We start from the raw sequence: 27,076 nt of genomic DNA on the forward strand, positions 1-27,076 counted from the left end.
ACATCGATCAAGCAATCCAAATGATCAAAAAATAGGCAGGGATGCATGGCTCGCTGAAGTCGACATAACTTCAGCATTCAAAATCATGCCCCTGCACCCCGATTTCTGGCACATCTTCGGTGTCCGCTGGAACGAAAATTTTCACTTTGCCGTCTGCCTCACTTTCGGCTGCAAAACAGCCCCAAAATATTCGACATTTAATCTGAAGCAATTTGCTGGATACTGTCAAATAATCACTCCGTGCCTTACTTCATCCATCAGCTTGACGATTTCCTCATCATCTCGCCTCACAATTCTCCCTCGGCTCTAAACCTAAGTGTAGTTATGAAAGTGTTCTCAGATCTAGGAATTCCTATCGCCCAAGAGAAAACTGCCAGTCCATCCACTTCCATTGAATTTCTAGGCATCCAACTCAATACAGCAAATTTCTCACTTCTCTTCCCAAAGAAAAGATCAATAGGATTATTTCAATCACTTCTAACATCCTATCAAACCCAAGTTGCACCAAGCCCAATCTCCTCTCCATCCTCGGCCATCTAAACTTTGCCATGCGTATCATCCCCCAAGGCCGCTTGCTCATCTCACACCTCCTCTCTCTAGCTTCATCTGTTCACTCCTTAAATGACATCATAGCCCTGGATCAAGCATGCCAGGCAGACTTACAACTATGGTTAACTTTTCTCAGCCACTGGAATGGCCTTTATTTTTTCTATGATGATTTCAACACCTCCCCGGACGATTTCCAATTGTACAACGATGCAGCTCCATCCATCGGATTTGGAGGTTATTACCAGGGCCGATGTTAAAGCTCACCGACCAGAACCAATACCTGGCAACCACTTACCATCGATTTGCTACCTCGATGCCTGAATACTCTCCGCCAGGGTTATGTTTCTTCAAACACCTCAAAAACCTTAGACACCATGTTCATCCTTGACTTCTTCAGCTTCCTCTGCTGCTCAGAAATCCAAGAATCCATCCCACCATTTCGGACCATCATATCCTAGACATCGATACAATCAGATACTACATCAAGCAAAATACAGTAGATCAAACTAAAAGAGGGCATTCAATTTTCATTTTCAATCTGCCAACTCCCATCCAGCCCTTCCAATCTCTAGCACACTATCTCCATTACAGAGGGTCCCAAACCAAATGCCCCCTCGATCCACTCTTCATCAATGACAAAAATCAAGCAGTTTCCCTATTCTGGTTTCAAAAGCACTTCAAATCCGTCCTGTTCAATTCCAGCATCTCAGAAAAACTATACTCAAGCTATTACTTCCGCTTCAGCGTTGTGACCACAGCAGCCCTCAAAGGCATGCCTGAGCACCAAATACATTTACTGGGCCTTTGGTCATCCGACGCATATCTCAGCTATATCCATACCAACCGTCTTCACATCAGAAAGGCACAACAAGCCCTTATCAGCTAATCATGAAAATGTTTATAATCGGGGCCAGGGGTCGCTTGCTTCATCCTTGTCAGCTCACTAGGATGGCCCTACCATTTGAACGCCACGAGGGGCCCCCAGCCTGTCCGGGAGCCCCCCGTCTGAAATTGCCTTGAGGGCCCGCCCACTTAAGCACATCAAGGGCTCTCCCATTCAAATTGCAGTGGGGGTTTTCCCGTTCGAATGCAGTGTGAGCTAACCCATGATTATTTGTATAGTTGGCCCTCCCATTCGAATCGCGGCAAGGACTCCCCCGTTTGAATGCAGTGAGGGCCCCCATTCAATCGCAGGTTGGGCTTGCTCGCTCGAGCAGCAGCCGAGGCCCTCTCCTATGGGGTTCGCCCGTCTGCTGCATGGGCCCATCCCGTCAAACAAATTGCATCTGGAGGGGGGCTTAAGGTTGGGTCTGGGAGGCTTGGATTCATGCCTTCACCCAGGGCGATCCAGCCCGACCACGGCCCCTGTGTTTGGGCGTAGCAGATCCCTCCAGTGCAATAACAGCTCACGCAAGAGCTCATTTCCATATGGCCGTAACCACCACTGTCCCTTCTGTGCTTCAGCCTATTTTCACTCTCTGTTTCCTACCTATCCTGCACCTCCCAGTTTCCTATACCCCAAGCAGACCTTAGCATGAGGCTGCCTCCGCTAGCGACTCATTCTGTCATCTTTGGCACCTCTGCCCATTTCACACTAAGGCTTGGCAAGCTGAAATGTTAATATAAGTTGTAAACAGGGTCTTATATAAACACTTTCATACAAAGACAGCAATTAGGCTACAGGTATCCCATGTGACTTTGCTATAGTATCTCCTTTTATGTCTGTTGAAAATTAAGTCAAAAGAAAGGCAATGGTAAAGAAAGAAAGGTTAATTAAGAAAAACCTTCAACTCACATTCACTGATGAGGGTGACTTGAATGTTTAAAGTACGAACACTATCTTGAGAGAAAGAGGGAGAAAGGAAGAAGGGAAGGGTTTGATAATGAGGCAACCATGTTTCAAGGCTTACCAAATTGCTGACAGTGCTGTAATTTCTTGTTCAATCCAGCCTAAATTATTAAATGAAAGTAACAAGAACAATACTATGTGAAAATTACTTTATTATGAAAAGTCTACAAAAGTCTACTATATTCTAATGTCTACAAGATAAGTCTAAATGAAATACTGTACCACATTAATGATTACATTTCTATGCAGTCCACAGTGGTTTACACTCTATGGTCAATTTTATTAATGTATTGTCTCAATAAAAAATAAAAATAAATAAAAATCTATATACAGTACTGTGCAAAAGCCTTAAGACAAAACATAAGATGTATGAAGTCTTGTGCCAATCATATGTGCAGTATGCAATGTACAGTACATGAAAGAGATGTTATTAGCTTTAATGGGGGAGGCTGGTCAGAAGCATGATAATCAGATTCATGAAGCGCTGAGTTTTACAGGGATTTTAACGCGTGTGCAGAGGTGGAGTTACAGCGAACAGGAAGGAATCGCAAAATAGCTTTCTGGAAGACCCCTGGAGAATTTTCATTTACAGCCAGTACTCAAATGTTCAAATCAGAGATCAAAGAAATATGTGTTAATGTGTGTATTATAGGTTCAAGTGCATTTTGTGAGGAAGTTGTGGAAATCAGTATTTTATATGCAGAGGCTGACTGACTCTTGCTGTGAATTTGTGCTTAAATTAAAATTTTACTCTCTCACACTCTTTGTCTGCCTTTCCCGTTTTCATTCCTTCTGTTTGTCCTGCTGTCAGTCTGTCCTTATTTTTTTCCTCAGTATTAATGGTAATACGAATATTGTTTTATCTCTGGTATATCTTTCTGTTTCTTCTTACTTAGTCTCCTAATTGACCCAAAATCCTAGATTAATTAACATCAGGGATTTGGTGGCAGCCTCAGTGCATTTTCTATCCAAGCACTTGGATTATATGAAATAAGACTCTAGGGACATTGCAGTGGAAGACATGGAGCATGTCTATACTATATGTACAGGGAAAGCTCAGATCCCAGTAGCTCTGCTGAAAATAAATAAATAATTATAGCTGGTCAGCAGCCTATGTTTTGAATGTTGGTCAACAACTCTGAATGGAGCTCCAACAAAGCTTTTTAACCATCCAGCAAAACCTCCCTGGTTAACCAGCATTACCAGAAAAGTCATACTGTTTTTGAACAACAAGGCAATGCTGGTCCACTAGCTAGAGCATACCAAACCAGCATAAACCAGCATAGAATAGCATAGTCTTTTCAGCAGGGTGGAAATGAGAGGATAGAGCTATGCTCACAGTAATGCCAAGGGTAATGCTAGATGTATGAGATCTTTAAGAGAAGATTATATCTGAATCTACTAATGTTTTGATGCACTCTGCGCTCTTGGGAGAGTCATGTGCTTGGAATAGCTAATGCTTGTCATTCTTAAATTAACCTAAAGGGGGCAATAGCGTATTTTGTGAATGTCATTGAGCATGTTTGCAATAGTTCAGTTGCTGAGCTAATTTATTAAGAGAGAGAGAGAGAGAGAGAGAGAGAGAGAGAGAGAATAAATGGAACTGCCCCCGCTGCTCCAAGCCAAACATCAAAGTAATCAAGGAAAACAAGATTTTTTTTTTTTTTTTAATGGGATGGATCCAATTAGAATATTACCTCTCCATGTTTTCTTTCCACTAGAAAAAAGATGGTATATAGTGGCTTCTGACCAGCCTCCTCCATTAATGCTAATAACAACAATAATGCCTAATATTGTGTAGGTCCCCCTCGTGCCACCAATTCTCTTCTCACCACAATTGTACAGAGCGGTTAACTGAGTTACCGTAGACTTTGTCAGTTCGAACCAGTCTTGACATTCTCTGTTGACCTCTCTCATTAACAAGGTGTTTCCATCCACAGAACTACCACTCACAGGATGTTTTTTTGTTTTTGGCACCATTCGGTGTAAATATAAAAGACTATTGTGTGTGAAAATCCCAGGTGATCAGCAGTTACAGAAATACTCAAACCAGCCCGTCTGGCACCAAAAATCATTCATGCAATTATCTAATCAGCCAATCGTGTGGCAGCAGTGCGGTGCATAAAATCATGCAGATACGGGTCAGGAGTTTCAGTTAATGTTCACATCAACCATCAAAATGGGGAAAAATGTGACCTGGACTGTGGCATGCTTGTTGGTGTCAGATGGGCTGGTTTGAGTATTTCTGTAACTGCTGATCTCCTGAGATTTTCACGCAGAACAGTCTCTAGAATTTACAATTTATATCAACTGCTATTGTATGGAAATCAGTGATCTTGGCATTCTTTAAAATATCTCCTTTTGCACTCCGCTGAAGAACAAAAGTCATAGGGGTTTGGAACAAAATGAGGAGGAGTAAATAATGATAATTTTCATTGTTAGGTGAACTGTTTCTTTAATTTGACAACAGACTAAATAAAATAACATTTTTGTTGGATATAAATGTGGTGAGACTCAATAACATGTCACACATGTCGTAACAGAAGGAAATGATTCTTCTGTTTTCAGGCCTGCTATTGAGCAGACAATTGAAATAATGCTTTTCCTGTTTCGCTTTCAGTTATCCTGTCTTCCGCTGTTATCTTTCAGTCCCTTAATGGCTCACCCACTCTTTTATACCTGCATTTTCACTCTGTTACTCATTTCTTTCTTTCTCTTGTAGTAGTTTTATGCAGGCTCTTAATTTATAATTTTTTCCTGTTCATTCTTGTTCTATTGTTTTCTTTCTCATTTAGGAATGTGCTGAATGTCACAGTAGAACTGAAAAGATCCCAGTGAGGCTATATACCAATTTATCCAGTTTTTAAGAAGTCAAAGACACTTGCTTTTTTTATAACTCAGAAAGAATAGAGTTTTATATTTTGCTTCTTTCATCTTTCTTTTTTCTTTGGTGAAAACTGAGTCTTATCGGAGAAATCCTTTTGAAGCCATTTTTAAGCTGAACTGTCAGTCAACCAAATGGTTGACCTAGTGAGGAAGTTGACATGGAAATAAATGAGTGTATGTCCTACTTTCTTAACATAATATGTGCGCAGAAGCAGGGGTCATTGTTTATTATCTTATATATATATATATATATAAAGATAATATAAAAGACACACACACACACACACACACACACATATACATACAATGTGCCTTGTCAGTTTTACAAAAAAAAAAAAAAATTATATATATATATATAGATATATATTATTATTATTATTATTATTATTATTTATTTTATTTTTTTTGTGAAACAGACAAGGCACATTGTATGTGTGTGTGTGTGTGTGTGTGTGTGTGTGTGTGTCTTTTTGCAATAATATATTACCTTCATATATATTTCTGCCCTGCGGATATTTAATTATTACTATTTAACACACACACACACACACACACATAATTTCATCATTTCTCACACCTCTCTCTGTCGTTGCCCCTCATCATTGTTATATTATTCAGAGCTCACTTTTAATTAACTACTCACTCTAGATTAGTTGCATCATTTCAGCAAAACCAGCCATTACATAAATCCAGCGCTAAGCAAGTCATGAACATGCAATGCCATGTGTTTGACCAGATGTGATGGTTGTACAGTAGTACCATATGGATTTCAAAATTACTAAAATTCTTAATAACAACTCAGAATTAAATCTTGTTGTATAAGGCATAAACATACTGTATAACTATCTAATACTGTAACAGTCAAAAATTCACAAAACAAGCTCTGTCCTATGGATCAAAATCGGAAGGTTAAGGTTCCAAATGGTGTAACCTGGCAACAGAGTGCCTCCATCGGGTTGAATTATATGGGCCATTTAAATGTCTTTTCAGCACACGCTTTTCTGCCCTGTTTTAATTCAGCATCTGCTTTTACAAATACTGTAATTTACTGAATCACTGTATTTAGGATCTGGGTAGGTGACTAAAAGAGATTATGCTGTAAAAATGTTTCAGTATGTGGTCAGTCACTGTATATGTACAAAATCAGCTTCTGCACTGGTTACAGTGCATCCGGAAAGTATTCACAACGCTTCACTTTTTCCACATTTTGTTATGTTACAGCCTTATTCCAAAATTGATTAAATTCATTATTTTCCTCAAAATTATACAAACAATACCCCATAATGACAACGTGAAAGTTGTTTGTTTGAAATCTTTGCAAATTTATTAAAATTAAAAAACGTAAAAAAATAAATAAAAAAAAATCACATGTACATAAGTATTCACAGCCTTTGCTCAATACTTTGTTGAAGCACCTTTGGCACCAATTACAGCCTCAAGTCTTTTTGAGTATGATGCTACAAGCTTGGCACACCTATTTTTGGGCAGTTTCTCCCATTCTTCTTTGCAGGACCTCTCAAGCTCCATCAGGTTGGGTGGGGAGCATCGGTGCACAGCCATTTTCAGATCTCTCCAGAGATGTTCAATCAGGTTCAAGTCTGGGCTCTGGCTGGGCCACTCAAGGACATTCACAGAGTTGTCCCGGAGCCACTCCTTTGTTATCTTGGCTGTGTGCTTAGGGTTGTTGTCCTGTTGGAAGATGAACCAGAGCGCTCTGGAGCAGGTTTTCATCAAGGATGTCTCTGTACATTGCTGCATTCATCTTTCCCTCGATCCTGACTAGTCTCCCAGTTCCTGCCACTGAAAAACATCCCCACAGCATGATGCTGCCACCACCATGCTTCACTGTAGGGATGGTATTGGCCAGGTGATGAGCGGTGCCTGGTTTCCTCCAGACATGATGCTTGCCATTCAGGCCAAAGAGTTCAGTCTTTGTTTCTCATGGTCTGAGAGTCCTTCAGGTGCCTTTTGGCAAACTCCAGGCGGGCTGTCATGTGCCTTTTACTGAGGAGTGGCTTCCGTCTGGCCACTCTACCATACAGGCCTGATTGGTGGAGTGGTGCAGAGATGGTTGTTCTTCTGGAAGGTTCTCTTCTCTCCACAGAGAAATGCTGGAGCTCTGTCAGAGTGACCATCAGGTTCTTGGTCACCTCGCTGACTAAGGCCCTTCTCCCCCAATCGCTCAGTTTGGCCAGGCGGCCAGCTCTAGGAAGAGTCCTGGTGGTTCCAAACTTCTTCCGTTTAGGGATGATGGAGGCCACTGTGCTCATTGGGACCTTCAATGCTGCAGAAATTTTTCTGTACCCTTCACCAGATCTGTGCCTCGATACAATCCTGTCTCAGAGGTCTACAGACAATTCCTTGGACTTCATGGCTTGGTTTGTGCTCTGACATGCACTGTTAACTGTGGGACCTTATATAGACAGGTGTGTGCCTTTCCAAATAATGTCCAATCAACTGAATTTAACACAGGTGGCTCCAATCAAGTTGTAGAAACATCTCAAGGATGATCAGTGGAAACAGAGGATGCACCTGAGCTCAATTTTGAGTGTCATGGCAAAGGCTGTGAATACTTATGTACATGTGATTTTTTTTTTCGTTTTTTATTTTTAATAAATTTGCAAAAATTTCAAACAAACTTCTTTCACGTTGTTATTATGAGGTATTGTTTGTAGAATTTTGAGGAAAATAATGAATTTAATCCATTTTGGAATAAGGCTGTAACATAACAAAATGTGGAAAAAGTGAAGCGCTGTGAATACTTTCCGGATGCACTGTATATGGTTGTGAAGGAGACCAAAAATATCTTTTTAAAAAGATTTTTAAGAGTAATGTTTGATTTTCAATGTAATTTTAAGTTTCAGTATTGGTGAGTGAAATGAAATTTTGATCTATGAAATGTTATGATCCATCTGTTGTTATTTTGAGGTTTAGTCCTCATAAATGCTCTGTATTACTATTCTTTTGATTGTTAAGTGAATGGTTCCTTGTTTGTGCACTGAATAAATATTTTCAAGATTTACGCATTTCAGTTTCATAACAAATTTACATAAAATTAAATAGAGTATGTGATGAGGAGGAGAGCGTGGCCGGGCTGTGAGTGTGTGCGCCTGGTGCTGAGCGGCCCAATCAGTGGGAGAGAGATAAAAGGAGAAGTCGGGAGTGCTGGAGAGAGAGAGAGAGACACACACGGAGCTGTGTGTGTGTTCATGGTCGACGTCCATTATTATGTTCCTGTTTGATGTTATGTTATAATTAAAGTCTTGTTGAGTGTTGATCTGGTTCCCACCTCCTCCTATCCCAAACCCTGTTACACTGGTGCCAAAACCCGGGACTGTAGGAAGACGCACCGTAAGAGAGCCCTCGCCGCTGACGGAGGTTCGCGACACCAAGGATGTTTGATGCGATGGTATTGGAGCGGTTCGCCCCGAAAGCAGAGGAGCCTGCTGGCATCCCCAGAAGATGAAAGTGCCACTGTCATTGGCCACGGGGCGGGGGAGCTCTCTGCAGTTCGTCAGGGAGTAGAGGAGCTGCTGCCGGTCGCTAGAGGGCGGAGGAGACACTACCGTCCACTAGGGGGTGGGGGAGCTCGCCGCCGTCCACCAGGAGGTGGAGAAGCTGCTGGTGTCTGCCAGGAGGCAGAAGAGCTAGCTGCAGTCAGCCAGGAGGCGAGGTCCAATGTCATCACCCGGCATCACGGAGGACCGCTAGCCAGCAGGCCGAAGACCAAATGGCGGTGTGGTCGGGAACCGGAGTTTTTTTTCTCTCTCTCTCGCTCCCTCTCTCTTTCTGTTTCTCCCGCTCCCTTTTACTCTCCCCTCCCCTCGTTCTACCCAGGTACCCAGGAGGTAGGGAAAACCAGCCGGCAACATGGGCAAAGGGACAACTTCTTCCCTCCAGGAAAGGGGGGGGGGGGGTGGAGTAAGTCAGACTGGAGGTTTCCCCATCCTGAATCGGGCAGTGGGGGTATGTGACGAGGAGGAGGGCATGGCCGGGCTGTGAGTGTGCGCGCCTGGTGCTGAGCGGCCCAATCAGCGGGAGAGAGATAAGAGGAGTCAGGAGTGCTGGAGAGAGAGAGAGAGAGAGACACGGAGCTGTGTGTGTGTTCGTGGTCGATGTCTGTTATTATGTTCCAGTTTGATGTTATGTTATAATTCAAGTCTTGTTGAGCGTTGATCTGGTTCCCACCTCCTCCTTTCCCAAACCCCGTTACAGAGTAATTTTTAACCAAATCAAATAAAAAACATTACATATTTTAAGTTTTATTAATTTAATTTTGTTAAAGATTACACAGTTCAATTTAATGGATATTTGTTATTAAATTGAAATTCATAGATCTTAAAAACAGGCTTAATTTTTTTTTAAGTGTGTCTAAATAGATTGGAAAAAGGCTAGTCTAAGGAAGACAGTTAATGGCTGCAATACAATTTTTGGAATTGAAACATTCATGGTTAGGTTATACCTTTAAATTATATTGCAGTTTAACTGTGATGCAATCTGAAAACCTATTCGCCATTGAAAGTGATTTTCAGTCATAGTAATAACTACAGAGAAAATTTGTGCCTGACACTGGGTAAATTGCACCTCTTTCATCATCACATTAAAAACTCTTCACAGTTGAAAAGGGGGTTGATGTGACTTAACATAATGTGAATAATGCCATTCATAGAAATACTTAAATTGATGAATTATTAATGAGGCCTGAAACAACAGCACATCCAAACACTACCTCTCTCATCCTCTTTCTTTCTTTCTTTCTTTCTTAAAAGAGATTAGCTAGGTTGCATTTTGCATGTGATCTGTGTTGTTAATAATTTATTCAGTCATGAAGGGTACAAACTATTAAAGAAAATACAAGATACGACTGTGTGATTGAAGAAGTCAGAAGTTGCTTGTAGAAACACCAGTGTGTTTGTGGCACAGTAGCAGCAAGGATGAAACCATAGCTTTCACACTGATCCCAAAATCCACACCAGTGTGAAGACTTATATCCATATCTGAGGGGAGACTCAATTAAAATGTATCTCATTCTATTCCTTTTGAGATTTCACAAACCATAAAAATATGACTCTCAACAGAATTCCCCATGACACACATTTCTCAACTTACTTCATTATGTTAAGAATCTTGTAGAAGAATCTAGGATCTTAAACAGACAGACTGATCTCACAGGAAAATTGGTGACAGGAGGATGAATGTTTTGTTTACTAAAATCTGTGTATTAGGGCTGCATGATTATGACAAAAATCATAATTGTCGATTATTGCGCTTGATATTGTAATTGTGATTTATTAATGACGATTAATAGATGAAATTACTGTGACGTCACTAAGCAGGCAACCGCGCTTCCGGGTTCTCTTTCTAACATTCGTTCGGTATCTCACTATTGGTAACACCTTAAGCGTGGCCAATCCTGGAAGCACCAATAACACCCAGTCTGGAAGCACCAATAACACCCAGTGAGCAGTCCCACCTCCCTTTATAAACCACTGTCATAGGTGCCTACTTCATTCTCGTTCTCTTCCCCGTGAAGATATTTGGAAGCTATCCTCAGCAGGACTCGTAAGAAGTGGTCACATAACAGTTCATCAGGTGAGTCGTTCAGATACGTTGCAGAACTCGGCTGTTCTTTTTGCGAGTATATTCACTGTCAAAGTGAATATATTTTCTGCTGTGTTTATATTGTTTTTTCCGGGTGGCGTGAACTAGGGTCGAAACGAAGCATTTTTCTTCGGAGTTTCGAGCTGTTATAGATTCTATATCTATGGCAAAAGGATTAACACAGAATCAAATGGCATGTTGTGGTGAACTGCTTCTGTGTTCTTGAGTTCAGTTTCTGTCATGGCAACTGCGAGCTCACCGAGCGGTGGAGCGAAGGGAAAGCATCCCTCCTGTCCATGCGCTTGTGGATTTATGATCTCGCCGAGGATTCCCATCCACTATGTATCGCCTGTCTGGGGGTCAGGCATGCACAGGCCACACTCGCTAATCTTGAGTGTTGCCCGCTTTGTTCACAAATTCGTACAGAGAGTCTTGGAAAGAAAGGTGCGGGTCGTGGCATTGAATAACGAGGATCCCTATTTTTCTCTGCAGCCAGCGGACAGTGCAGCTGGGGCCATCTCATGGACGAAGTCTCCCCCGATCTTCTTCCCCTCTTTGAATCAGTTCCTTTTGGCAGGGAACAGGGAAGAGGAGGAGGAGGGTGGTGAATCGACCTCCAGTCGAGGCATCGGTGGTGAATCATCTTCACCCCGATCATCGGGCGTTCTTTTCATCTGTTCCCACTTCATTGCCAGGATGGATGGAGAGATTGTCGGCCTCTATTTACCAAAAGATCTACTGATCTTCAGCCCTAGCTGTAAGAGCTCTTAATGCCACCTAGCTCCTCACAGCATATCAGACCGAGTTGATGGAGGAGATGGGCAACAAATTGATGTGGGGGCAGTGGATGTGGCGTTGTGGGAAGAGATTTGCGTTATTGTGGATCTCAACCTATGTGCGTCAAGAGGGGCTGTACAGAGCTGTGGCCGCAACATGGGTCTCAACTTTGTGGGCGAATGGGCTATTTGGCTCGGTCTGTCTGACAGATATCCTCAATGCCTCTTTTCAGGGCTACGGTGTCCACAATGCGGTAGCAGTGTGATTTGAGGAAAAGATTGGGGAAGCGTTCGAGACCTGCCTTCCTCGAAAATCCACTGCTTGCCCACGCAGCCATCACGTTTCTTGTTCACAACCCATTTTAGAGGTGGACAATCTGGATGTAGAACTCAGACCAGGCCTCCCCACCACCCCAGCAGTCAGGGCAAGGAGGGGCACAGCCGAAACAGGCCAAACATTGTTCATCTAACCCTCAGGGTAATAAGAAGAGACGGGCGACCTAACCAGCATTCACAGTAGCTAAACAGCCTGGCACAAAAGCGGTATGTGTGGAGCGGTTTCAGGCAATGCATGTTCCAGGAGCGATGAATATGGGGCGGATCTCCTGTCCAGGAGGAAACCTCTTCACGGAGAATGGAGACTTCATCTTTAGGTGGTGAGTCAGCTGTGGGAGAGATATAGGCGAGTCAATATGCCTGTGTGTCATGAAACAGGTTGATGTATACACATCCTCACACATCCAAAGCCTGAGAAATGTGGCATAAAAATCAAAATCTACCATCAGATATGCAATATGTGTCTTTACTGCTTAAATTATTGGTCCACGTACAGTAAATAATAATATTTGACATATTCAATAGTCAAACGGAACAGCCGATTTACTGTAGATTGAACTTCCTTACTGCATTTAAAATCACATATTGTGATCTTGTTAGCATAAGATCATCATTAGATCATATTTGGCCTCAAATTTGTCACAGTGGTTGCACAGAGGTAGTTTTTCGATTAATTGTGCAGCCCTACTGTGTATGCTTTCCAAATGTCTGAAATGCTCCTCCCACTGGTCAAAGCTGGAACTACAGTTGTGATGCACTATACAAGTAGAAAAACTTAATTCTTTGAATTAATGTGATGTAAAAGGCAGAGCTCATCCTATTTTTTAAAACATTTTAAGTGCATTCGTATACTCATAACCCTAAACCTAAAACTACTCTTTGCAAATGTAGTATATCTGAGATGTGCAAAAGAACAGTTGCTAAATGGTGGTGCTTGTCTGAAATTCAGCACAATGGGTCCGACTTTATGTGGAAAACCATTAGTGAGCTAACACTCTGATTTTCCATGTGATCATGTTGCAACAGAACCAGACATGTTTATAAAAACTCTGAATGGAGGTCCATGAATTGCCCAGTTTCTTATTTATGGAATGGAATATGGTGGAGCTAGGGGTTAGGAATCTCCATACAGTTTATACAATTAAAACAATACATGACATACAATGAAAGTAGAAATGTATTTGCAACTTTACACATGTTGGAATCCGATATAGCTATATGTAGAGATCGTGGGGTGCTTAGCTCTTTCCTCTCAAGTAATGGGGGGTAACCAGTCTCTCCACTGCCCCAGTAGCCTCTGAGATAACACTACCAATTAGTCTGTGGTTTCCTGACATTCAGCCTTCAAAGCTGAGAGCCAGGAGCTTTTATTCCTTCACATCAAAGACTATTATTCTTTCTTTTCTCTCTTCAGATCAACATCTAGCCCCAGGATCTAGCTCCATCCCCCTCTGTACCCCTCCCTTTTGCTGTGAGGAACAGGGCTTCAACTCTGATCATAACACAAGCAGCAATGGAAGCCTAAGACAACAAGTGGAGCTTTTGCTCGCACAGCAGAGATGTCAATTTGTTTATTGTCTTTCCTTTAAGTCTTTCTCTTTCTTTCCTCATGTCTTTTTCACTGTCTGAGCCAATCTCTCTGTCTTTAGTGAAGCTGATTATTTTGAAACAACAGAAGAAGTGTGCATATCTAAACAGACCACTGCAGCTTTCTCTGTCTATCTCTACACTGAGTATATGCAGCCTATGGAGGCTGTGTTCACTATAAAATTTAAAAATGTATGATCCGCATGCATAGTTGTGAATAATGTTTTAAATAAAAGAGCTTTCCAACTGAGATGGAGAGCTGTGGCCTTATGTATGAAAGAGAGAGAAATGTAGAAAGGAGAACTGTATATATTACTCTTTAGGAAGAGATCCAAAAGCAGTATATTTCTTTCCACTTTTCTTTTTCCATATAATTTGTTTTTAAATGCACGTGCGTGATCATTGTTGGTAGCAATGTGGTTACAAAGTAATTAGTTACTGTAATCTAATTACTTCTGTGTAAAAATGTAACAGATTACATTTAAAATGATTGTAATCAGATTAAAATGAATGAATTTCAATTATGTTACAATTACAATACTTGGGATACACGTTTTACTAAATTATTATTATCTATGTGGAACACTAATTATTCTTACGTGCATCTATTTGTGTTTCTGTGAGTCGTACTGGAGATATCTATGGAGCAGGAGAAAATACAGGCATTATAACTTTTTTATGAAAATTGTTAGTAGGGGTTTTAGAAAGTAACTTAAAAAATGCAACTAGTAATGTGATTACTTTTTCATGAAGTAAAAGGTACAATAATCTGATATCAATTTTAAAGACATATTTAGTCAACTGCAGTAGATTACTCTTTTTAAGTAACTTACCCAATACTGTGCATGATGCATCCTAAAAGCCTTGAAATTAATCCCATCAAAATTATCTTTCTTGCCTCTCACATTAGATTATGTCTATCATATTATTGTTATTGAAGAAACCTGTCTAAATCTGTCATAATCTAAACATAGGCTCACTCCAACCTTGACCCGGCATCAGAGCCTGAAAGTGTTTTTGTTTGATCCAAGGCTGAATTATGTTTTATTTGTTTAAAGCTGAAGTATGTCATTTCTGCACCACTAACACCACCAAACAGAATTGCGAAAATAAACTTTGTTTTCACAACAGCTTTCTGAATATGCCCCCTGTCTACTGTTGGTCAAACAAAGAGACAGTCCCGCCCCCAACTCACACCATTGGTTGAGTCAATGCTATTGTGGTTGTATAGCCGGGTCGCTCAAAACAAACAGAGATATTTTTATAGTGCCACAGAGACAGTGCTTACAGTTTTTGAGAAAATTAACCTACCTTACTTATAGCTATCTCTGCATATTAAGCATAGATACGAGAAAGTGTTTTAACACAGAAAAAGTAACATACTTCAGCTTCAAGGCTAGCATGTCTTATTAAAGGGTTTTACAGACAGAATCGGATGAGAGATGTTACAGGGTGTGTTGTAGCTGTGCTACAAGATCAGGTCAATACACTGTCCTTCATCGGTCTGCTTCAAAAGCTGGGCTGTGCTGGCTTATCAAAGACAGGCTACGGGGTTGGTTCAGTAGGAAGGGGAAGTCAATAGATATACAGCTTAACTTGCTCTTGCTGGAGTTCCACTGAAACTCTTGTTACTTTCTGGGCTCTGGATGGGTGCTGGGATTTTTGGAAGTCTTTTCTTAAAACATGATAGTGTACAAGCACAAATGCTTATACACTGATCACAAAGTTGACACTGTCACAACAGGCAGAAGTTGAATATGTGCGTGTAAACCACTTTAAATCCTGACGTTCCACATTTCTGGTTGATGAGATGAATGAAACTGAATATGAGTACTGAAAGACCAAACCTGCATATTGACGGCAATCTGAAAATTGATAATTTCCCTGACAACCTTTCAAATGTGCACAAGTGTCACACTCAGAATGGTGATATATGGCATGAGGTGAAAGGGCACTTTCAGCTCTGTGATCCATTATGCATTATACTGTCATGCATCATTGTCCCAACTGACCAACAATAATCTCATTAATCAATATGATCACACATGACATTGATGTGTTAGTTCAAGACTGATGTCAAGATTTATAGTTAAAAAAAATAAATAAAAAAAAGAAGTTACATTTTGGTCTGTTCTCACCCAAAGTTGATTGGATCTTCAGAAGACATGGATTAATCCATTGTAGTCTTTTGGATTACTTTATGCTGCCTTTATGTCCTTTTTGGAGCTTGAAAGTTGGGTCCCCATTCACTTGCATTGTATATTTTCACCATATCATTATCAAAATATCTTTGTTTGTGTTTTGCTGAAGAACGAAAGTCATACGAGTTTGAAATGGCAAAAGGGTGAGTAAACGGTGAAAGAATTATAATTTTTAGTTGAACTTTTTCTGTAAAAGTTTTCATGACATTATAAATTAATTGTGATAATTCCATTTTGAGCATTATCACACTATCTGTTCAACTTTTAGTATTCCAGTCATGAAGCCAGTAACTCCCCCCATAAACTTCAAAGGGAAAAATCTCCAGTACTCTATGTTCTTATTAAATTTGATGACAAACTACTCTAAGTCATATTGCAGACTAGAGGATGTTTGACATTTTTGGCTAAGGTCAATCTCTGCTCTTTCTTGAGATTATTTCTTGTTATGGAAATTGTTCTGTGCCCAGGTTTCTACCCACTAATGTTGAGGGTCACCCAAAGAACATGATGTCATACTCAATGTGAATACAAATGTGGTTCTGTTGTGCTCTTAAAGGGGCAGGGTGGTTATTCTGTGGCAATGGGGCTAATTAAAGGAATGCTCATTAACCCAGTCCAGTGCTAAAATTTGACCAAAGACACACACACACACACATGTTGGTGCAGCTATCATTATGAGGACTCTCCATAGACATAATGATTTTTATACTGTACAAACTATAGATTCTATCCCCTACCCCTACCCCTAAACCTAACCCTCACAAAAAACATTCTGCATTTTTACATTTTCAAAAAAACATTGTTTAGTATGTTTTTTAAGCGATTTGAATTATGGGGACACTAGAAATGTCCTCATAAACCACATTTATAGCATAATACCCTTGTAATTACCATTCTGTAACCTAAAAAAAATGTCCTCGTAAACCACTTAAACCTGCCCACAGAGACACACACACACACACACACACACACACGTTGGTACTCCTTTCATTACGAGGACTCTCCACTGACATAATGATTTATACTGCACAAACTATATATTCTATCCCCTAACGCTACCCCTACCCCTAAACCGTACCCTCACAGAAACCTTTTGGCATTTTTACATTAAAAAAACAAAAAAACATTGTTTAGTATGTTTTTAAAGCCGTTTGAATTACAGGGACACTAGGGGTGTCCTTATAACCCACTTTTATAGCATAATACCCTCGTAATTACTAGTGTGTAATCTAAAAAAATGTCCTTGTAAACCACAAAAACCAACTCACACACACAAAAGACCATAGGGGCAGTTTTCCCTTATTTAAATCCATTGAAAAGCAGTATTGTGATGCTTAGTATGAGACTGTTGGTGTGTGTGTATTTATGAGCAGTTGGAGTTGTCTGTGGAGATGGATAATGTGATTGTGGTATCTATCCTCTTTTGTATGATTTCTCCAAGACATTTGCAGCCCTTCATAGCCTGTCTAAACCTGTTTATTAAGATAATAATATACACAGTATATCATAATGTATGGATTAATTTGTGTATATTAGCTATGGGGGAAAAAAAATGCATTTTGAGATTATAGAATGTGAATGCAGACAGATTTCACCCACTGCATGATATATTATCTAATATCAAGAGCTCAAAAGCTGAATCTAATGTACTCATGAAACACCTATACATACACAAATTTATTAGGGCAAAATACTCTCCTAAATCTCATACTTTATCCAAGACAGTGTTTTGTTTTAAAACATTAACTGCACTGCATTAAGTATCGTACTTCCTTTCTGATATTAACCCCATACTGTTGTATATCATCTCTGTAACATTGCGTGACAGCTGAAATTAGCACTTTGAATGGTGGTGTTGTGAGGTGTTTGTGTATATGGAAGGGTTCCAATGATAACCATGTAGTTTATAAAGAACAATTAGCCTCTTTTGACTATGTTAATTACATAAGATGATTGATAAGAGTAGAAGAGAAAAGACCTTGTAAAGAGAAGAGAAGATGCATATAGAAAAAAATAAGAGAAAAGAAACTGAATTGCCTGACTATCACCATGACTACAAGCTTCCTGCAGTCAGTCATTAAATAAAAGTCATTAGCTCATAGTGGTATGTCATTTCAAGCCTTCATTTATTTTTGATACAATCATAGGAATAATGTTTATGTATAGGCACACATAAAAATTATGCATGAAGCTGTACATACTGTATAGTACATAGCTGATTTGCGTTCACTGGAATATAACATAACTGAATATGCCATTTATGTGGTCAGTGTTGTAAGTGCACACAACAACAACAAAAAGACCACATTACTAATGACAGAGAGAATGAGAACCCTGTGTTTCAAAGACCAAACCTTAAAGAAATCGAAATTGTTTTTTGGCTTTTCGTTTATTCCTGTTAGTTTTGTGGCCATATATATTCTAGTGCAGTGTTTCTCAACTGGTGGGTCGCAGGTCTATTCGGAATGGGTCGCGGACAGCAGGGAAAGAACAATGAATTTTCGGCGGCCGCCCAAGTGATGGAGATTATTTAATGATAATATAATATATAATGAAGATTTAATGATAAGCTCGCATTCAGCTAAAGGCTTTTCATTTGCACTGTGATATTTTCGCGGTGCGATAAACTTTCGCGCAAGTGTAACGTTACCAGCTCGCGCTAATGATCTCCTCTGCTCTTTGGCCTTCCCTCGATATTGCGGTGTGCAGACCTTAAAACTGATGTGACCCATTTCAATTTTAATAAGACTTTTCTAGTTTAAAGCGTCACAGAGGAAGACAAGACAAACCCATCAAACAGGCAGCCCCGACATGCCAAACAGCACTGATGAGGAAAAGAGCAATACTGTGTTATGCTCTAAAAAATAAAATAAAATCATTACACATCATCACCTTTACAAAGCTTCACTATTTTACATGAGTAAAAGTAAATGTTTTATTTTGACAAAATGTTATAGTTTCATATGAAATAATCTATAGGTAGAATCTATTAGACCTCATTTTTATATCAACAGTGGCAGTTGTAGTTAAAGTTTCAAAATGTGTTTCGGCTAACTATTATTTAAGATTAGCTACATTGACCTAACCATGGTAATGAGGAGCCTTTTCCTCCTGTGTAATATGTATGTTCCGTTTGAATGATGTTTGAAATTAGGAAACAAACGGGATAATAATGGGCTCATAACCTACAAATAAATATGCTCTTCAATTTTTAAAAGGGGGGAGAGAAAACTTCCTGTAGATTTTGTTGTTGACATCAACAACAAAAATAATGCCACTTGATGCCTGCCCTTATACTTGAAAACCATGAACAAAACTATGCAAGATAAAAGGAAATGTGAACCAGGATACATTAAATACAGGTTACGTTTTTACTATAGTGAGTCGCTACTTGACTTCCAATGTAAAATCTGGGTCCCGAAGCAAAACCAGTTGAGAACCACTGTTCTAGTGTACTCCTAAATGTTGACAAAATAACTTAGTAGATATACATGCACATTTAAAATCTATAATTTTTCTCTTCCAAAAATACAGATAACTCATCTTGCACTTTTGGGTGTGACCAATTTGTTGGCCAATAAAATCCTCTCAGAATCAGAATGTTCCTCCCCTGATACCACATGCTAACTGTTAGCAGTAGCAAGTAGCAAATATGGTTCACTGCTGTGATGTGAACTAAAGGCTATAGGTTATTTGGAAAAAAAGGAACAAAGTCCTTCGATATGTCCTGCCCCAACTTCTTGTTTCAATAATATAATAGGAAATACATTACAGGAAAGAAACCCGTGCTTGCCAAACAATTTCATGTGGTCTTTAATGTGTGAATGTCTTTTTTTAGCGCTCACCTCCGCTGTCCCTTTAAAGACAGCAGAACATTTCCACAACAAGACAGACTGTCAAATCTTTACCTCTCAGGAACACAAACAAGTAATCAGACAACCACACACACAGGCTGCCTCAGCCTGCTTTCCACTATCGGAGAGCTCCTTCCAACACAACACTAATACAATGAAACGTGTTTAATATTGTTTGTACACATCTCAATGACGACAAGGGCCCGTTTAACTGCGGGTGTATTCAGAAGAATTCACGGCTCTGCCTCTACTGACAGTAATATTAAGTGCAGCAGCTGTGGCAATATGGAATATAAATGAGCTTATTTTACACTGCAGAATCGTACAAAGCGACGCATAGACTTCTTGCTTGGCAATAAATCATTCCTTTTCAGACAGCTGTGTGCTCTTAGGGCATTGTTTAATACTGTCTGCATTGGTAGAAGGAGAGTAAATTGGTTTACACTGCACAAAAAGGTGCTGTAGCTGAACATAGCGATCTGATGGAGAGAGATGGAATACATTTGACTTATTAACAATAATAAACTTGAAGATTGGAAAACACGTGTGCTGACAGGGGACTTGTGATGAATAATACGCAGAGAGAGAGACTGAGGTAAAGAATGAAAAGAACAGAGAAAAAGAAAGGCAGAAGGGTGTTCTGAGTTGGGGGGGGGGGGGGTTGTCAATTGTCAATTAGAGAGTAAGGGTCAGAAAAAGATTGGGAAAAGGGAGGGGTGTAATGAAATAGCAGAGAAATCCCAGGCAAGCAGTAAAATGGTCAAGTGTGATTTTTCTGGAATGACATTCTGGTCCCTCCTTGGTACTTCAGTAAAATAACGCTGAAATACAGTAAACATGCCATAGGTTCTGTGGACTGCCTGTACTGAAGAGAGAATAATTTCTTTAAGCAGCAGAAGTCAGAGGATGAAAAGTTGGTTCTGGGGCCTTTTCTTTCCTCACTGAATACTGATGTAGCATGAAGAGGAAGAATGCAACCATATTATCATCACTTGTCCAAATTGTACAGTTGTATGCTTGCATTTATGTTTTCATGTTTTCAGCGACAAGGCAACTGTGAAATATGAAATTGTCTCAGTGTTGAGTTTCCATTATTAAACTGAAATCTAATGTATCTCCAGACTAATCTCACAGTGAATTCGGATGAAGGAGTTTATTTTATTTTATTTTTTTTAGAAGCACTGCCTCCAGTGGCCGAAGCGGGAAGTGTTTTTGAATGTAGGGCACGTGTGAGCTCTAGTTTCTGGGTGCAATTCCTGCAGAGGGGTGCCAAAAGTGAGTTGCAAAGTGTGTTTTTTGTAGCTGTACTGTAAATGATGTAATACAGTGAAGAGGAATGCATATTTTGTTAACTCTACACCCAACCCTAAACCTAACTGTCAGAGGAGTAAAAATGTATTCTTACAGGAAAATTGATAATATGAATGTGATTACTTTCTGATTTCAACACAGGATGAGACTCTGGATCTTCAACACAGCTGATGCAGTATGCTTCCGGTCACACCACAAGAGAAGGTAAAAACACTTGAATCCATGCAAAAATGTCTTGATGGGTGGATAGTGCTTGTCAGTACTATAAATCGGCATATAATTCGGCACACTGATTGACTGTTCCACAGAGATCAGACATAGTTGGCAAACATTAACTGCACTGAAGTTGATGTAATTAATTAGGTTTTAATTTCCATAACCACGCTTTCCCTTGGTGCTCATTGACCTTCCCCGTGAACGATCTCCGAAGCAGCCACAGGACGTCGCATATAGCTGAACAAGGCGGGGCCGATGTGGTGACATGGCAAGGCGGGGCCGCTTGACTAGGCATGGCAGGCGTGGTAACATGGCATGATGTGGCAGACATGGCAACATGGCATGATGAGGCAGACTTGGTGGCTGAGGCTTGCAACGCTGGCTCTGGGACAGATGAGGCTTGCAATGCTGGCTCTGGTATGGACGAGGCTTGCAATGCTGGCTCGGGACAGAAGAGGCTTGCAACATGGCAGGCGTGGACGCTGGCCCATGGAATGTGGCAGGCGTGGACGCTGGCTCGTGGAACGTGGCAGGCGCGGACAAGGAAACCACATGACATGAAACAGGAACAGGGAACAGTGTATGGGATCAATATATTCAGATAATATTCAGCCAATAACCTACAAACAAGGAAGTCTTAAATACTGCCTAAACTAAAGACTCTGCTAACTAAATTCAGCTGACTCGATACATGTTAATGGACTATGATAATTGCCTACTCGGACAACACATTGTTTCCTAGAGCTGGCAGAAAATACTCAAAACAGACACAAGCAGCGTATCTATCAATCACAAATAATATAATATTGAGCAGCAGCCGTCGGAGTTGCACTGGAGTGATGTCACCTCCCCTCTTTGAATGACTGGCTAGAGGAGGAGCTGTCGATTAAGAACTAGTGTAGTGTACAAAAAAAAATAAATAAATAAATATGAGCAAAATTGTCAGAGAGCACAAAAAACAGTAATATAACCAAGGAAAACATGATTTTGTTTGCAATTTCAGTATTTTTTGCAGCATATTTTAAATGTGTTTATATATTTTTGATTCATGCTTATTATTTAGATCTGCACTTTTTATTTATTTTTGCGCTTATTATTTTTTATCTATGCTTATTATTTTTTTATTCACGCTTATTATTTTGATTCACGCTTATTATTTTTGGATTCTTGACCGCAATACATTTGATGGGATTTTGATCCCATAACAGTGATCTACTTTTCAAAATAAAAGACATGAAATAACAAATGAATAAAAACACACAAAAACGTGACAGGAAGATTCTCATTGATTAAAGCCAGCATACAGATTTGGAACAACATGAGGGTATAATTACTTTTTCTGGGTTAACCATTCCTTTAAGGGAGAAATGTATTTGTCAGGCATATAATTAAAACTAAAAAGATAAAAAATAATAATGTCCCACAAAAATTGAGTCTGGTCTTTTTATATCATAACACTCACTAAAATGAAAGAGGTGGAGAAAGAGAAAAACGCACATTACAGAAGTGTGAGATTAAATTTGCACCATCAGGCATGTGTGATATAGAAGTTGGCATAAAAGTAACTGTCTCCCTGAAGAGAGGGAGTCAGTATCATTAAGATTTACACAGCAGGGTGCTGTGGCTCACCTCTCCTCTCCCAAAGAGTGTGCTGCTGTAAATAGGATCTGTTTAAGGCAGAGAACAAGTGCAAGAAAAACACATTTAAGGGAGACAGGAGAATGAACTCTATATTCCAAATGAATCTGTGCTAATGTTTACAAAATCTGTAAAAAGAATGTTAAATAGAAGTGACAAATTATACTCAAACATAAAGGAACAGGAGTCAGTTTTGCCTGAATTAGTATGAACCATTTCCATAACATTTTAACAATCTGTATCATGTATAATATAATGAAAGGCAATATAAAAACAGAGATGTGAAGTGTAGCAGGCCTGTGAAGGGTAGTGACTCTATAATATTAAATAATGAGATACAAACATTTGCCCTATGAAACGAATGAGATTTGGTTCAGAAACTGTATCCTGTATTGTATGATTCACAGAGGTAGTACTAATTAAATCTTCATATAAGGGGAGATTGGAATGGAAGATCAATATAAAATATAAAAATTGTTTAATCTCTCAAACAAAAGCAATTGTGAGTGCAGCTGGAGGCTATAACTCATTGCAAAGAAATAAGATTGTTAATTTAGCCAGCAATAAAAACCAAAGGGCTTAGAGAAACTTTTTTCCATGACATTAATCATGAAAATTTAATGGATATCAAATATTTAATACAGTGGAATGTACAACTTGTATTACTATGGCTCTCCTCAAATCGATCATGTCGGAAAAATCCATAATTAAAATTATGCTAGCGGGAGCAAATCATTAACATTAGGCTTTTCTTTTTCCTCTGGTAGAATGAAATGTACCAGCACCCGCTGATGTATAGCCTATTACAGGAAAGGATAAATGATTACTCTCCTTATAAAAATGACTACTTAATTATATTGGAGTTATTGAAAGTGTGTAATATATCTTGAGACACTGAGTGAAACATTTCCTATAAAAAAGTTAATTATGGTTGGGCGCTTGTAATAATGTTCTTGCCTAACAAATTCAATTTTTATACTAAAAGGAGTAGCCACAGCATGTTATATTTTTACTTTAGTAAAAACCCTGTTTTAATTTTTTTTTTTTTTTTTTTTTGGTATTATATAAAGTTGTACAATACACAAGAAAAGTATTAATCCATGAGCATTTGAGCATACACATAAAAAAAAAAAAAAAAAAAAAAAAATATATATATATATATATATATATATATATATATATATATATATATATATATATATATATACAGTTGTGCTCAAAAGTTTGCATACCCTGGCAGAAACTGTGAAATTTTAGCATTGATTTTGAAAATATGACTGATCATGCAAAAAAACTGTCTTTTATTTAAGGATAGTGATCATATGAAGCCATTTATTATCACATAGTTGTTTGGTTCCTTTTTAAATCATAATGGTAACAGAAATCACCCAAATGGCCCTGATCAAAAGTTTACATACCCTTGAATGTTTAGCCTTGTTACAGACACACAAGGTGACACACACAGGTTTAAATGGCAATTAAAGGTTAATTTCCCACACCTGTGGCTTTTTAAATTGCAATTAGTGTCTGTGTATAAATAGTCAATGAGTTTGTTAGCTCTCAAGTGGATGCACTGAGCAGGCTAGGTACTGAGCCATGGGGAGCAGAAAAGAACTGTCAAAAGACCTGCATAACAAGGTAATGGAACTTTATAAAGATGGAAAAGGACATACAAATATATCCAAAGCCTTGAAAATGCCAGTCAGTACTGTTCAATAACTTATTAAGAAGTGGAAAATTTGGGGATCTCTTGATACCAAGCCAAGGTCAGGTAGACCAAGAGAGATTTCAGCCACAACTGCCAGAAGAATTGTTCAGGATACAAAGAAAATCCCACAGGTAACCTCAGGAGAAATACAGGCTGCTCTGGAAAAAGACGATGTGGTTGTTTCAAGGAGCACAATACTTGCTGACCCCTCTCCAAACATAGCGCTTATGGTTGTGACCATAAAGCTCTATTTAGGTCTCGTCACTCCAAATTACAGTGTGCCAGAAGCTGTGAGGCGTGTCAAGATGTTGTCGGGCATATTGTAACCAGGCTTTTTTGTGGCATTAGCTTCTTTCTGGCAACTCAACCATGCAGCTAATTTTTGTTCAAGAATCGTTGTATTGTGCTCCTTGAAACAACCACACCGTCTTTTTCCAGAGCAGCCTTATTTCTCCTGAGGTTACCTCACCTAAATCAAGGTGATTTCTGTTACCATTATGATTTAAAAAGGAGCCAAACAACTATGTGATAATAAATGGCTTCATACGATCACTATCCTTAAATAAAATAAACATTTTTTGCATGATCAGTCATATTTTCAAAATCAATGCCAAAATTTCACAATTTCTGCCAGGGTATGCAAACTTTTGAGCACAACTGTAAATATACACACACACACACACTGGTGGCCAAAAGTACAGATTTTGCTCTTATAGAAAGAAATTGGTACTTTTATTCACCAAAGTGGCATTCAACTGATCACAATGTATAGTCTGGACATTAATAACATGAAAAATTACTATTACAATTTGAAAGAAATTTTCAGAACTTCAAAGATTTCTCATCAAAAAACCCTCCGCATGCAGCAATGACAGCTTTGCAGATCCTTGGCATTCCAGCTGTCAATTTGTCCAGATACTCAGGTGACATTTCACCCCACGCTTCCTGTAGCACTTGCCATAGATAATTATAATTTAATTATTATTAATTAATAATAATTATATTTATTTATCACGTTATACATTTGCACATATACAGTGAAATTCTTTTTTTTCCACATATCCCAGCTAAGCTGGGGTCAGAGTGCAGGGTCAGCCATGTTACAGTGCCCCTGGAGCAGATAGGGTCAAGGGCCTTGCTCAAGGGCCCAACAGTGGCATCTTGGTGGCACTGGGGCTTGAACCCCCAACCTTCTGATCAGTAACCCAGAGCCTTAACCGCTGAGCCACCACTGCCCACCACTGTGGCTGTCTTGTCGGACACTTCTCACGCACCTTACAGTCTAGCTGATCTAACAAAAGTTCAATAGGGTTAAGATCAGAGGTGGACAGTAAAGAAATACATTTACTTGAATACTGTACTTAAGTACACTTTTTGAGTATCTGTACTTTACTTGAGTATTATTTTTTCTGGAAACTTGTGACTTTAACTTCACTACATTTGAAAGACAAATATCGTTTTTTAATTCCACTACATTTCTATCAAGATCCTCGAGTAGAAAGTCGTTACTATGTAGCAGCTTTGAAAATCAGTGGATGATTTTTTTCTTCTCTAAAACGTGATTGGTTTTTTGCAGGTGACAGACAGTCTATCAATAATTACTCTTGTAGGGTCACGTGTCGTGAAGTTCAATGATTTCCCAGCATTTTTTGAACACTGATCAGTTGGCAAAATGGAAGACGGCAGTTCCTCGGCACAGTGCTAAGCCATACTTAGAAAATATGTTCCAGTTTTCTGAAAATGTTAAAGATTCGTTTCGTTTTAAATGTTTGCTTTGTTTGCCTAAAACGAACCATATCACAGCCTTCAAAAACTCGCTGTCCAACCTGCGGAAGCATATTGAAGTATGTAAACTTTTAATTTCTTGTGAAAGCTTGAAATTATCTGTGCTTTAGAGCTAAAGTTTCAGTATGAAGTATGGTCGGTCAAATTATTTTTTATGGATTTGCCCACCTAGTTGCCATAGCCTTGTGGATACACCGCTAACGCATGGGTAAGGTTCGACAATGACGTTAGTTAGCATGCAAAAGCATGAATTCAAATGTAAATGAGCTTAAGAGATAAATAAGTTAATATCTTGTAACTTTTATAGTTTTTTTTTAAAGTTTTTTTTTTATCTTGCATAATTACTATAGTTATGTGTAGAGCTGCACGATTAAATCATAAAAAGATCACGATCTCGATTCAAACACCCACACGATCTCTTTCCAAAATGAACACGATTCGCCTGTCTTTTAAACCTTTGACAAAAATCATATCGGAACATTCAGATCTGCGTTGGTGCTGCCACTGAGCCAGAGAGAGCAGTTATCATGTTCTGCCAGAGCTGTGTGAGAACACTACCATACTGCTTTTGTGGGGGTGATTAGGAGTGTTAAATAAAAAAATGAAGATGATTATGTCTTTTTTGTCAATTCAGTTGTTTCATTTCTATAGGTTTTGTAACATTCTAAAAGCTCTTTATTCCACAGATACTACAAGCTAGTCAGTGTAATCAGTAGGTTGCTTCAGAGGCATAAGGTATTGTAAGTATTACATACAACAATGCAACAATAATAAAACAA

Source organism: Myxocyprinus asiaticus, chromosome 1 (assembly GCF_019703515.2).
Source record: "Myxocyprinus asiaticus isolate MX2 ecotype Aquarium Trade chromosome 1, UBuf_Myxa_2, whole genome shotgun sequence".
In the NCBI taxonomy this organism is placed as follows: Eukaryota; Metazoa; Chordata; class Actinopteri; order Cypriniformes; family Catostomidae; genus Myxocyprinus; species Myxocyprinus asiaticus.